The following is a 14,166-nucleotide window of genomic DNA, read 5'->3' as shown; positions in this document are numbered from 1 at the left end:
ACTTGGAAGGCAGTTAGGATGTTAAAACAGTGTGTTTCCAAATAGGGCATTTCTTAAGCAAAGTTTTCCCTAAATGAAGAACTGTGTGGTATGTTGAAGCTGACCTGCTCTCAAACCAAATTGAGCACTGTTTGCTGAGTGTGCATCACAGAGAGAGGTCTATATACTGAGCACGTCGTGGGGGTTACGGATTGGCCGGTGCCTTACATGGGTCATACCAACTCATACCGACTCACAGAGGTGGGCGAGGATGACCATTTTAGAGACGGGGAGAGTAAGGCTCAGAGAGAGTAGACAACTTCTACTAGGAAGTAGATCCAGGATCCAAGCCCAAGCTGCAAAAACTTGCCATGGGCCCACCCTTTTCTACCTAGACATGCTGAAAGGACTCGTGGAGAAAGTTCTTACTGATATGTTCACAATTCAAATTAATGAGCTGGGATTAGAAACTTCTAGAGAATAGGATAATATGTGTGGGCGAGGGAGGGGGAGAGAGGTATTTGCTAACACATATTGTACGTACGTATGCATGTAAGCTAATACATTTTGTGCACAGTCCTAAATCTTAATAGATTTATTCCCCACATTTGATTATAAAACTTTTCATACAAACAACAAAATCGAAATAATTTTATAGTGAGCACTTGTATAATTAATACACAGATTCTGTCATCAATATTTTACTACTATACTATACTCAAACGCCTATAAAATATTATCATTCCCCAAGAAAGCTCCTTTTCTATTGTTACTTTTATCATCTATCATCTCTACCGTCTATCTATCCATCTATAAGTCTATCTTTTTTGGATGCATTTCAAAGCAAATCATAGACATCAATACACTCTCCCATGAATACTTCATAATGCATACATATATCACTGAAGTTCAATACATGTTTACAGTTCTTATGCAATGAAATGCACAGGTCTTGAGTACATATTTGCTGAGTTTTCAAAACTACATATCTTGTTTTTAAACCAAACCCCTGTAAAATATCAACATCCCAAAAGTTCCTTCATACCTCTTTGCAGTCAATTTCTGCTTCTCCCAGACCATCTTCAACAGATAGCCACTGTTGCGATTTTTCTGCCAATGACTCTGTTGTGTGAATTTTATTCCACTTAGTATAATGTCTTAAGATTTGTCCATATTGTTTGTGTGTATCAGTAGTTTGATCCTCTGTATTGCTGATTGGTATTTCATTGTATAAATATTGTTTGTTTATTCATTTTCCTACTGATAGACTTTTCCCAGTTTGGGGATTTTATGAATAAAGCCATTATGAATATTCATGTTCTAGTCTTTTTTGTGAATATATGTCTTTGTTTCTCTTGGGTAAATGCCAGGGAGTAGAATTGCTGGGTCATAGGGTGGATGTATGTTTAGTTTTATAAGAAACCGTTAGAACTTGTCAAAGTGGTTAAACCATTTTACAGTCCCACTGATAATGTACGGCATCGCTCCATGCTCTTGCCAGTGTTTGGCGTTGCCTGTCTTCAAATTTTGCCTTTCTGGTGGGTGGCTAGGTGGAAAATTGAGCTTGATAACGATGACAATAGTTAGGATGGAGTGATAGATATCTCTCTAGTACAAATTACAGTGGATATTTCTTACATTTCACTTGGAAACTCAACATCTTGGCTGTTGGGTCTGGTGCTGGCTCTCTAAGTACCCGCCCTAATGTTTTCTGATTGACAGATGGAAGTGCTCCAGGGCAGTACTGATTTTCAGGCTAATGCTTCTAGTACAATAAGCTCACTTAGGGCTTCTTTGTGTAGCTTGGATGCTTAGCTTTAACCCTTTGACATTTCTTAGCTTTACTTCTTTGTCAGATGAACTTCTTAGACCAGATTGCAATTTCTCTTCTTTTTCATAGTTTTCACCCAGCATAAGGTTGATGATTTAAATGTCAAAAGAGGCAAGACTCCAAATAAAATGTAGAATAAACAATTTTGAGGACTTAGACCTTTCATTTCTGCCATTGTTACTTCTCAAAATGGTATGGAAAAAAATGTGCTAGGGATTGGAAGAACCGGCCTCTGTACTTAAGTGCACAAAACTACGCTCTTGGGTCATTTCATTCATCTTGAGAGAATGCCTTAAATTTTGAGGGCCTCAGTTTCCTCACTTGTAGAACAACGAGGCTGGAACAAATACAATCTAAGATATTATGTCTTTTTGAAATTTCAAAAATAGCTATTTTGTTTAGAGGTGAAGACTTTTTTTTTTTTAAAACCAGAAGGTAAAGATTTTACTGTTTTAAAAAAGAAATGATGTGATCCTTTAATATTTCCTACATTCCTGCCAGCAGTTTAATGATACCCTGATATATTCCTGGAAACAGATCTCTCTTTTCTATTTTGACTTAAAGGTTTGCTTAATTATGCCCTTGGCTGTTATCAGATGCTGCTGTTCAGGGCTCTAGCAGGATTCTACCTTCAACTGCAGAGTTGCTGGGGAAATGGGGTTTATTTTGGGTTCGCTCGGGGGTTCTTTTGGACAGACTGGGCGTTTTGCACTGGACTCGGTGATTGTTTTTCCTACTTACATTATCATTCTGTGCTGTTCAGTTGTGTTTTATAATTGGGCGATGGAGGTAAGGAGAAAGGAAAGTGTAAGAAAGAATGTTTAGGTGGACTGCTCTAGGCAATCATTTTGGAACAGGAAGGAAGGGGCCGGGAACAGCCAGAGAGGATTTGGCTTAAGGGGAAATAGCTGGAAATCTCAGTGAAAACAAGATAAGGGTTGAAGAGATAGAATCTGCTAATAAAGGTGTGTTCCTCTGCACTGCTGCTAATGTCTTAAATGTATGGGAGCATTTCCTGGGTGTTTTTTTATTTTTTTTATTTTATTTTTTTATTCCTTGCGGTCTCAGGAAGAGAAAGTATCCCGGTCACAGAAGAAACCTTCAACAGCAGACAAATCACAGTCCCCAAATCCTCTCAAGCTATAAGGTTTCAAGCACAAAATTCTTGAGCAAACACACCAGGTGCCACCCTGCATTGACTGCGATTTTTGGTGCTAAACAGAGAGCACTGCAGATGATGCTGAAGGTCAGATGAAGGTGGAGAAACCGCAAAACAGCACGACACACCACCCAACTGCAAGCTAATTGGGAAGGAAATGGTTTCAAACTGACAGACTGTGGCCTGATAACAGAAATCTCATAGGGACAAAAGGTTCGTGTCATTTAAAGGGGTAGCTTTGCCTATTTAAATTGTGCAAACAAAAGAAATGAAAACCCCCTCCTGGGATGGGAAGTTCTATTAGCAGATATTACCATCCTTGCTTTTATGCCCTCCTGTGTCACAAGCCCTGAACATGTGCTGCGTGTCCTCAGGCATTCATTGGTTAATTTACTTATTCAAAGTAAGGCAACAACAACAAAAAAGCAACAGAAAAACCCCAAACAAATTACATACTGGGGAACAGACAGCATTAAGATGCAGTACACAATTTTGATATGTGGGTTTTTTTTTTTAAAAAAAAGAAATGTGTTTGGTCTGAAATTGTACATATGTTAAACTCCAGAGAAAGGAAGAAGTCTACGTCGGCTCTTCTGGAGATTAAGAAAAATTCTTTGAAGACATCATATTGAGACCAGGGATACTTGACATAATAGCAGGTACTACACTGGAACCAACAACAGCCAATTTGGGCTTGACTTTAATCAATGTTCCAGTAAAGACTACTGGAGAGGGCTAATTTTTCTATCACGTGGATATGGTAAAAGTTAATTATATCCTTTGGTTTTGAAGTCTTTATAGAATTCCTACAAAAGTAACCTTGTATATATTCCCTTATATTTTTCAAGCTGAATTGTAATGAGTGAAATGATGCAAAATAATTGGTACTTTAAACTTTGCATTTAGTTGGATCTTCTAAAAAGACCATTCAACAAGCTAGGATGACATGACTTCGTGGGTGACATAGACTCTGACAGTTCTGTGTATTTTGTGGACCATTCAGTATCTGTGACATCAATGTCTAACTTTGGATTGATGTCAGGTACCTGTGTTTAAAAGAGATAAATACGAGCTACAGTAAGAAAATTATAGATCCATAGTTACTTCTTATTTTATGCTTCTGGATAGAACATCCTTTCCAGAGTAATGCTACTATTGTTACTAATAAAATCAAAACAAACCTAAAGTAAAAAGACTTGTGGCTATTGTAACTTTATTTTTAGTTGGGAAGATTTCCTTTATCTTTATTACTCAATCATTGCTTCCAAAGATTTCTCAAACTTGAGAGCATTTAGATTATAATGCTTTATAGGATTTAAGGGGCTTTCTCATCCTGTCCAGCAAGAACGACAAGTCCATGGTATGTATGGGCACAGCTCTGGCTCATATAAAGTTATCAATTGACATTGATAGAGCATTTAGAAACATACTATGGGTTTGTGAGGAAGCTTTACCGTGGTAGCTATGCTTTGGATGGCTGGTATGTGAATGCTAATATCCCATGAGAAATATGGCTTACCAGGCAAATTGAGTTTTATTAAACTCTGAACCCCAAGATGAGTACCAGTTCTACATGAAAAAAAAAGAGTTATTTGAGGGAAAACTCACCTGCCCTATAATTTCTCCCCTACCAATTTATCATAGTAGCAGAAATGACCACTATTTGCAGCCATTTCTTTGGTTTAAGGCTCTATGTCCAGAAGGTCCCTATTAAAATGCAAATATGTTACTCAGAAGGGGCTACTCATCAATCCATTTGCACTTTAGCAAGGATTAGTTTATCAGATCAGAGGAAAGAGAATAGGGCCCCCAGGAATGGGAGATAGGAGGTCTAGTTTGATTGGAAAAGGGGCTGGTGAAAGTATTTTCAATAAGCCCTTTGCTTTCTTAACTAGGAGCCTTTGTGAATGTATCTTCTATTGCTTTAAATGCATCCTCACTGCCATTGAAATTCAACTCTCAACTGTCCACTTCAGTGCTTATCTTTTCCCTGGAGTACTTTCTGAGCTATCTAGGAAGAAATAAGCTCTCTTCTTTCTGAATTCCTAACATTTATTATTTGTTTCCTTCATTAGTCAGATCTTGTTCTTGTTGTAGAAATTCCTTTATTTGTATACATGTTATTTGCCAACTTTAAGGTCAACCCTCAGAGTGCTCAGGAACCAGGTTAGTGACCTGCAAGAGAGAGGATAACTTGGGTGGGAGTGAAGGGCAGTGCCTTTTTGATTTTCTTACTTGGGTTATATGGCCATGGCCCTTTTCGGCTGATTGATTATACAGCACGGTGTTTATACCTTATACTTCTTGATATTCTTTTCTATCAATTAAGAAGATTCTTTGGTTGCAAGCAACAGAAATGACTTGGGCTAACCTGACTAAGGAGAACATTTAATAGTAAATGAAAACTCTAGGGATAAAAATTTAGATGCAGCTCAATTCAATACTCAAATGATGCCATCAGGACCATAATTCTCCCATTGTCAATTCTCCTCTCTCCTGGGTTGTTTTCATTCAAAGAAAGATACTTTCAGTGTCTGGCTTATGTGGTTCTTACAACATATGGTCATGCAGTAGAAGAGAAACTCTATCTGTCTATCTTCATAGAGGTCCCTAAAAAGGACTCCAATTGGCCTCACTTGGATCACATAGTCATCTATTCTGATAGACCAGCCCGACTCACAGGTCCACCATTTGAGAGAAGAGTTTCTCTTTGATCGACAGCCCCAGCAGAACTGCATGGGTGGGAAGAGGCAGTGCCCCAGGGAATGTGGTATAGGGTAGCCAATAAAGTAACAGATGTCCAACTCACCCATAAATGCCTTCACATTATAGGTACTCACCTAATGTCTGTTTATAATGATGTTGGAGTGTTTCCAGGAGAAGAAAGACCAGGTCTCCAAAGAGGGGAATTCTGGGCATCTGGGGACAACATGAGAGCAATAACGGGGTCATGGGCATGGTCAAGGGTACTGAAAGGGAGAGAAATTTTTGCTCAAGAATGAGGTTGGGGTGAGCAATGTTGCTAATAGTGAAGATCCAACCTTTCCTATTTCACGTTTTTGCCTGTGGCTGACGCTGGCTGACATGAAATGCCTCTGTAGAGATAACATGCTTTCCAGCAGTTCCCTGTTGTGGGGGGTGGTCCGGCACACTTTCTGGTTTTGATGAATCACCCCAGATAGCAGGAGGCTATAGTCTGCTTACATACTGGATCGATTTCAAAGTCTCAAACTGTGTATTATAATTAGCAATGCAAGCCTCCAGAGAGTAATCTCTTAGTCTAAAGAAAATAGTATATGGACCTAGTAGAGTATTCCTATCAGTCTTTTTTCCCTGCCTCAGTGGGTATTTGGTGTCCAACCTGAGTGAGAAGGTTGGACCTTCTTTAGAAGGTGGAATCTGATATTGTGATTCCTTTATTAATAAAGATAGGCCAAATGGTGGCAGAATTCTCTTCCATGTTTAATGGCCCTTTATTAATTAGTCTTCATTATCACAGAGAGAATGAAAATGTGACTATAATTCTATAGAAGGAGGGAAAAATAATCTCTATTGTGCCAATCTGAGCTATTGAGACTCAATTCTCTTTTGTCGGGGCTCTCAGGAAAGAGGATGCTTACACTTCTCTGGTCTTAAAGGTAAGAGGGTGTAAGTTCTGAAATGGGGCGAGTCTCTGTGAGCATGAGCCAATCTGGAAGGAGTAGAGTCAAGAGACAAAGAAAGGGACACTGAATCTTTGGTGACATCTTTGAAGCCCTGATCAAACCTTGTCTAAAGTCTACCTCTGTGTGCCCCTTTTCATAAGCTACTTTGAGTTGGATTTGCTCTTTTTTTTTCTTTTTGAGATAGAGTCTCATTCTGATGCCCAGGCTAGAGTGCCATGGAGTTAGCCTAGCTCACAGCAACCTCAAACTCCTGGGCTCAAGCAATCCTTCTGCCTCAGCTTCCTAAGTAGCTGGGACCTCAAGCATGTGCCACCAAGCCTGGCTAATTTTTTCTATATAGTTTTAGTTGTCCAGCTAATTTCTTTCTATTTTTAGTAGAGACGGTGGTCTCACTCTTGCTCTGGCTGGACTCGAACTCCTGACCTCGAGTGATCCTCCCAACCTCCGCCTCCCAGAGAGCTAGGATTACAAGTGTTAGCCATTAAACCTGGCCTGAATTTGCTCTTATGAGAAAGTCAATCAAGAGTTCTAATAGTCATGGCATATACAAATGACCTTCCCTCTGACACAGATGCTGTGTTGGTGAGGAATGGTTGGTTTCATGGGCAAAGACGGCTAAGATAAGCATTTGAGGTGCAGCATTTACTTTCCCTCTTGATACCTTTTGCTTTCTCTTGTCTTTCATATAATTAGGGTTGCACTCTGTTTAAACCTGCAAATAAGCCCTAATTGAGTGAAATTTCATGTCTGGGTTGTAGCAGGTTCAGAGAGGGTTGGGCTTGATGCAGGTGTCAGGAGAAATGTATTTTGGCCAGGTTGGGTGTAGGATTTCTACTAATGAGAGAAGACTCTACAGAAGCAGTGTGCTGGGTTGAAAAAAGCCCTGGGCAGGAGGCGGAGAGAATGGGGTTGTGCCTCTATTAGCTTGTGACTTGGGGATAAGAAACATAAGTGGCCAGGGCTCAGCTTTCTCATTTATAAAATGAGGGGCCTGAACTAAATGGTCTGGAAGATCCTTCCAGCTCGGAAGATGTATGGCTTAATGAATTGAAGCACCCAGCCGGCCCTTCCAGGGCAGTGGGAGGCTTCTCAGCCTCGGGGCGCGCCCCCGATGGAGGTGCGTCTCTTTGGCAGGAGGTTTCTAGGTCTGCAGTGGTCCACCTTACAACAGACAGACTGAGTGGCCATGGCCTTGACGGCCACATTGCGTGGTCATGTGCTTGATCTTTAGTATTACCAAAGATTAAGTAGACAGCTGCCATTTTGTGAGAGGAGAAAAAAATCACTATGAATGAACCCCAGTTCCCCATTCATTAATTTAAGACAAGAAGCCTGAAGAGTTAGCCTATTTGCAAGAGCACTGAGACTTGTCTGAAGTCAAAAAGCAAGTGACTGGCTAGGCTGAGACTTGAGCCAAGGTTCTGATGCTTGGCCCAGGGCCAGCTCAGGAAAAGGGCAGACAAGCTAGGAACTGGAGAGACAAGTGTCACCTGCTTATAAACTCAGCCGAGGGCTGCCCTCCCTACACCTCTGAGTAAGGGATGCTGGGTCCCCCCAGGGTGAGCTCTGCTCCTCCCCGTGAGCTCTGGAAGCAGCAGGCCGTGGCAAAGGGACCTTTCTGTGAGGCTGTTCCTGGACCGTGACTCGAGGGGAGGTCGGAGGGACACAGAATCCTCACCGGCATCTTGACTCACCGCAGCCCATTCATCTCACTCTCTTTTTAAATCGAGATATAATTTGCATATCATAAAAGTCACCACTTTATTTTAGTTTATTCATAAGATTGCACAATCATCACCACTATCTAATTCCAGAGCATTTCCATCACCTTCTAGAGAAATCTTGTAACCTCTAGCAGTCACTCCTCCTCCCTGCTGTTGGCAGCCACCAATCTACTTCCTGTCTCTGTGGATTTGCCTGCCTCAGACTTCTGTATAAATGGAGTCATATAATCCATGGTCTTTGTGTCTGACCTCCTTCGCTCATGTTCATCTGTGTTGTAGGATGCATCAGTACTTCACTCCTTTTTAAGGTTGAATAATATTCTTTTGTATGGATATATCGTATTTTACTTATCTATATATACATCATTTGACTGGCATTTGAACTGAGTCCATTTTGGGGGCTATTACAAATAATGCTGCTGTGGACATTTGTGTACCTGTTTTTGTGTAAAGAAATGTTTTTATTTCTCTGGGTATAGTCCTAGGAGTGGGCTTGCTGGGTCATGTGGTAATTATGTTAACCTTTTTGAAGCATTGCCAAACTCTTTTCCCCATCATTCATTTTTTTTTTAACTGCAGGTGCACAAAGAAAAATAGAAATTGCTGTCATCTTTGGCTGGAAAGGATGGTACTGGAATGTTATTTTTTATGTATCTCTCTTATAGCACATTCTTCGTCCTCTTATGTTATAGTCAATAGTGAGCTGAAAAGAATTTCAACATTGGAATTGGAAAGGCCTGGAACAGTGCCTTAAAATTTCTGAGTCCTTAGTTTCTTCATCTTTGAATGAGACAACAGTGATATAGCTCTTGGCAAGGCTGGGCAGTGAGCAGGAGTTGACTTGATCCCATACCCACTGACCTCCTCCAAGCAGGGGATCGTGTCTTTGCTCTCTGAGTGCCTAGCACCTGCAAGGGTCCTGCCACGAAAGAGATGTTCCATACTTGGTTGTTCAAGCGCTGAATATATGATTGGGAATGAATGAAAGCATCCATTTGCGAGAAAATTCCTGCGTGTAGTAGGTGCTTGATAAATGTTGGGTGATGGGATGAATGAATATAAAAGAAAAGAGCATTAAAACTGCAGGAAAAATGCTATTCTTAAAAAAAGTTCCCAACAGAAATATTTTTCTTGGCATTTGGGAGACTATGCCTGAAATCACTCATAGGCAACATATGTGCAGCTGTCTCTTCCCCTTTGAAATTAATTGGTCTTTGCGCAGGCTGCTGTCTGTCTCTATGTAGGAGGAACAGCCTTCTTTTTTATAGAGTAATAATCACATGGCATTTTCCTGTCTCTTATCATTGGAAGCTGGGTAGTGGGAGAGCCCGAGAAAGCCTGCTTGCCCCGTCTGAATGCTCCTGTTTGCTGCTTTTATGCCCTGGCATCCCAGGCCGAGCTGGGATGCCGCTCTGGACACGCCGGGGACAGCCTGGCACACAGAGAGATAAGGCAGTTTAGTTTAACACAAATTGAATGATTCCAGCCTCAAGTCCCAATCAAAGAGATTTACTGTGTTTTTAAAAAGACACGAATGTTGACTTGACTAGTGAAAAGATGCATGGAGACTGCGCCCAGCAAGGAGCCTTGTAGGAACCATTAAATCAATGTGGCTGTAGCATATCTTAGTTGTGATCACCTAGAAATATATAAATCAACCTTGAACTCCAAATTAAGATATGCTCTCTAGATAGCTGGCACTTTTAAAGAACAGCATAAGTCTTTTGTTAAAAGACTTTAAAATGCACAAAGGATATATCAATAAGAATCTGGGCAAATTTCCACTTATGAATGGGAATAATTTTCTATGCTGTGTCCACAGAGGTCAGGCAAAGTCCAATTTTTTATGTAATTCAGGCAGAAACATCCTGTTGAGGGGAGGGTGGGAAGGAGTGGAGGGTCCGAGATTCTTACAGATGGTCTGTCCTTCTTGGTCAGGTTCAAATGCTTGACTTGCCATTTTGCTTTCCTTGGGAAGAGGGGACTCACTTATCAATTCACCACACAATACGTAGCATAGTATGGGTTGGACGTGTGCCCAGGGCTGGAATGCAAGGTTGATGGTGAGGGGAAGGTGGCTTTTTGAGGAGCTTTGTGGGCCGTATTGGATGGTCTATATGTGTAACGCCCAACATGGTGATCTGTCTCATGGGTGAGAGAACTTGGGGCTGACGGTGAAATGAATTGCTCTTTGTCTAAGAAGGTCACTGCACTTCCAGTCCATGCATCAATATGGAGTGTCCACCTGGTGAGAGGAGTTGAGAGACAAGATTATACGGCACAAGGTGTTTTTTTTTTAATTTTTATTTGAATGCCACTTTGGAAGAGCTCACATTGCATGACCTTGGACAAATCACTTCATTTTCTTGGGGCTCTGTTCCTTTCCTCCAGTAAGAGCATCTGACTAATCAGTGTCTTCCAAATTGCTCTGGGAGGAGACCTAAGTGTGGTCAGACAATTCTCCTGCAGCTACTGGGATGGGCACTGGGGGAAGCAGGTGGATGGGGCTCTGGGACTCCAAACTCTCCTTTCAATCAGTTTTGCTTTTCCTGTTCTATACATTGCAATTCACTCAAAGATGTTCTTTGCAAAATGAGATGTCCTACTAAAAAATACTTGAAAACCCACTGGGCTTGTGTGTCTCTTAAGTTCCCTTCTCACTTTCACATTCGAAGCCCTGAGTCTCCAGCAGTTCCCCACTGCCTGGTTTCCTTTCTTTATGTTGGGGGGGGGGTTGGTGAGTCATCAAGATGAGGCTGTGAACCCACCAAGTCTTAGCTTCGCGTTACTGCGAGAGCCTGTGTCTCTAATTCAGGACCTGCTGCAAATTCACGGGGTCTAAACCCACAGAAGGAGAGCAGGCTCCGTGCACTCTGATGACCTCATTTAGGAACAGGTGAGTCTCTGCGTCTGGCTGTTAAGTCACATAAGCGCAGGCAATTGTCATTCTTTCAGGGTTTCCTAAAAGAAACGTCTGCCTGTCTCATCAAATAGGCCTCTAGAGTGGTAGGAGAGGGCTTTTTTTTTTTTTTTTTTTTTTTTTTTTTGCTTTGAATATATTGCCCGATGGCCTGCAGGCTGGCTCAGGAAGAGGCGTGGGCAGGCAGTGCAACACCCTGTAACTGGCTCTTGGTATATATGCTAATGAAGTGACCATCTGCATCAAATAATTATGAGTGGTCTCCCCTGACTGATCTCCATGTGCTGACACAGACTGAGAGGAGGCGCCCCCTTTAAGGCCGAGCAGCCTGGGGAGGGGCGGCTGGGGAGGGGATCGTGTGCACTCCTCCACTCCGAGGCACGCAACCTGCTGAGTGGACAGGTGCTGGCAGTGTGATGTCCATGGGCAACGATGCCTGCCTGTCCTACGAGCTGACATCTATATCTCCGTCTATCTGGATTTTAAAACTGACACAACATAAGGAATGTCACTCTCTATTACTCCGTATTCACAAGCGTCTCTATTGCATTGGAAGTCCTGTGAGCAAATGTCATGGTCACAACTGCCCTGTTCCTTCAGCTGACCGGGCTCAACCACTGCAGTGGGACGGTGGTGTGAGTTCCCAACCTTCCGGCTTGGACTCCTGGTTGTGTGTGCTGGCCAACATTTGCTGGAATGGCTAAATGATTGTGTATTGTTTTCTTGTGCTTGATCATTCTGGCCAAGTTCAACCTTTCCCTTGTTAGCTAAATTATAGTTGGCATTTAGACCTGATATTTGCATGGTTTTGTGCATGACCAGTTTTATTTGTTACCTTGCAGAACAGTGTCACTTTGGAACCCCGGCACCAGCACAGTGCAAATGTAACCTGGGTCTGCCCATGCAACCGACTGTTGTCTCAGGTGTTCCCTGGTTGTGACTGTGGCCCCTTGCCAATGCTTTCTCCTCTGGCACTTGTCTCCTTTCCTGAGAAGACCTCTGGCTGTGCAACTTGAGGCCTTACTGGGCAGACATCATCAGGTGAGTGTTTGTGGTGCAATTTTGTATAAGTAGGAGCAGAGAACCCACATCTATTTGCTGAAAGAAACTAAAAAAATTGTTTGAGATTTTGAATCTGTGTTGTATGTCTGAGCGAAGATGACAGATGTATTTCTATTTGTGTTTTAAGGCAGAATTTTAGGTCACTCCAGGGAAAGGGTTTCTTTGTACTTGATAACAGTTTCATTGCTTTTAAATAAAGACACATACAGGTATATTCAATATTCCCTAAAAATAGCAAAAAATAAGAAAGAAAACCTTTTATTTACTTATATCTATCTATCTAACCAGCTATTTAGGTAGCTAGCTAGCAGTCTCTATCACCTATAAATCATTCTAAAAATCCAGCACTCACATAATTTGTCTTTCTGGGTAAATATACTTCAAGGTTTTCCTGGGAAGAGTGGGAGACCTCAAGGAGAACATAATATGCAGACAAGAAAAATTTATTAGAGAAAAGCATTAAATTCTTAATAAGAAATCTCATGTTTGGCTTCCATGTCAGTCTAAAGAACACATGGACTTTTATTTGCTTTCCATTTGCACAGTTCTTTTACATCATTATTTGAAGTTGGGCTCTGAGAGATACAAGAAGGCAAACTAACTACACACAGTGCTGTCCTGTTCCAGGTCCTTAGAAATGATGGAAACACACACACACACACACACACACACACACACACACACACACACACAGAGACAAAAGTAGCAATCTTCTCATGGACCATAAACTGTTAGGAATCCCAGAAAGAAGGAAAACAAACAGACTCAGATTGAAGGAGGAAATCCCAGCTGGAGATGCCACAGAGAATATTCTTGCAAAGGGCTGGAGGTGGAGGTGGAGGACCCTTGAGCAGAGGAGATTTGGAGGCAAGTAACATGCCACGAACCCATCTGGCGGTAGGTGATGTTCCCAGGAGTGAAACGCAGGCCCTCTCTCTGTAATACCTATATTTTTACCACAACTTCCTGAAAAGACACAGGAGACTGGCTGGGGCTGCACAGTACAAAGTGAGTAGAAATTTGGCTGTATCTTGTTCCTTTGAGCGCTGTACTTCAGTAAAGTATAGAATCCAAGATTAATTATGATTGTTTCTTTTTCTTTCTGTTTGATTTCAAGTTTTTTGTTTTTAAAAATTAGCTTTATCAAGGTAAATTTACATGCAATGAAATTGACCAATCTTAAGTGAACAACAAATTAATTGTAATTAAATGTCCAATTCTGACAAATGTATATAATATATAACCACTATTGCAATCCTGATTTAGATACAGTTCTTCAAAAAGTTAAACATAGAGTTATCATGCAATCTGGTAATTCGATTCCTAGGGATATACCCCAGAAAAAAAATCATATGTTCATGCAAAAATTTCCACACAAGTATCTATAGCAGCATAATTCATCTCCCCAAGAAGTTGCCTTGTGTACCTTTGTAGGCCTTTCTCTCCTCCTACCTCTTATCAACATCAATCACTGATTTACCTTTTGTCAGTATAGTTTTGTCTTTTCTAGAGCTTTATTGAAATGGAATATGCAGAATGCAGTCTTTTGTGATTGGTTTCTTTTGTTTAGCACAAATATTTTAGATTCGTCCACGTTGTTGCCTGTATCATTAGTTTGTTTTTATTCTTGAGTAGCTTTCCATTATATGAATATAAGGAGATTTGTTTATTCGTTCAACAGTGATGGGCATTTGGATTGTTTCTAGTTTTTGGTTATTATGAATAAAACTGTTACAGTACAAAACTTTGTATAAATGTGTATTTCTATTTCTCTTGGATAAATACCTGAGAGATTGCTGAATCATATGGTATGTATACTCTGAACT

General features: G+C 41.1%; 1 long non-coding RNA gene across 3 annotated transcripts in view; it reads left to right on the top strand.

Annotated features, from left to right (window-relative positions):
* Window positions 1-14,166, top strand: part of LOC105857806 (uncharacterized) — a 124,829-nt gene that overhangs the window by 44,400 nt on the left and 66,263 nt on the right. For all 3 annotated transcript variants that reach the window (XR_012912795.1, XR_012912796.1, XR_012912794.1), the window contains exon 2: window positions 12,121-12,319. This is a non-coding gene — a long non-coding RNA (uncharacterized LOC105857806). The remainder of the gene's footprint in view (window positions 1-12,120; window positions 12,320-14,166) is intronic.

The sequence above is a fragment of the Microcebus murinus genome, chromosome 17 (assembly GCF_040939455.1).
Source record: "Microcebus murinus isolate Inina chromosome 17, M.murinus_Inina_mat1.0, whole genome shotgun sequence".
Classification (NCBI taxonomy): Eukaryota; Metazoa; Chordata; class Mammalia; order Primates; family Cheirogaleidae; genus Microcebus; species Microcebus murinus.
The sequence above is the reverse complement of the archived record's forward strand: the minus strand, read 5'-3'. Positions and strand labels throughout refer to the sequence as shown.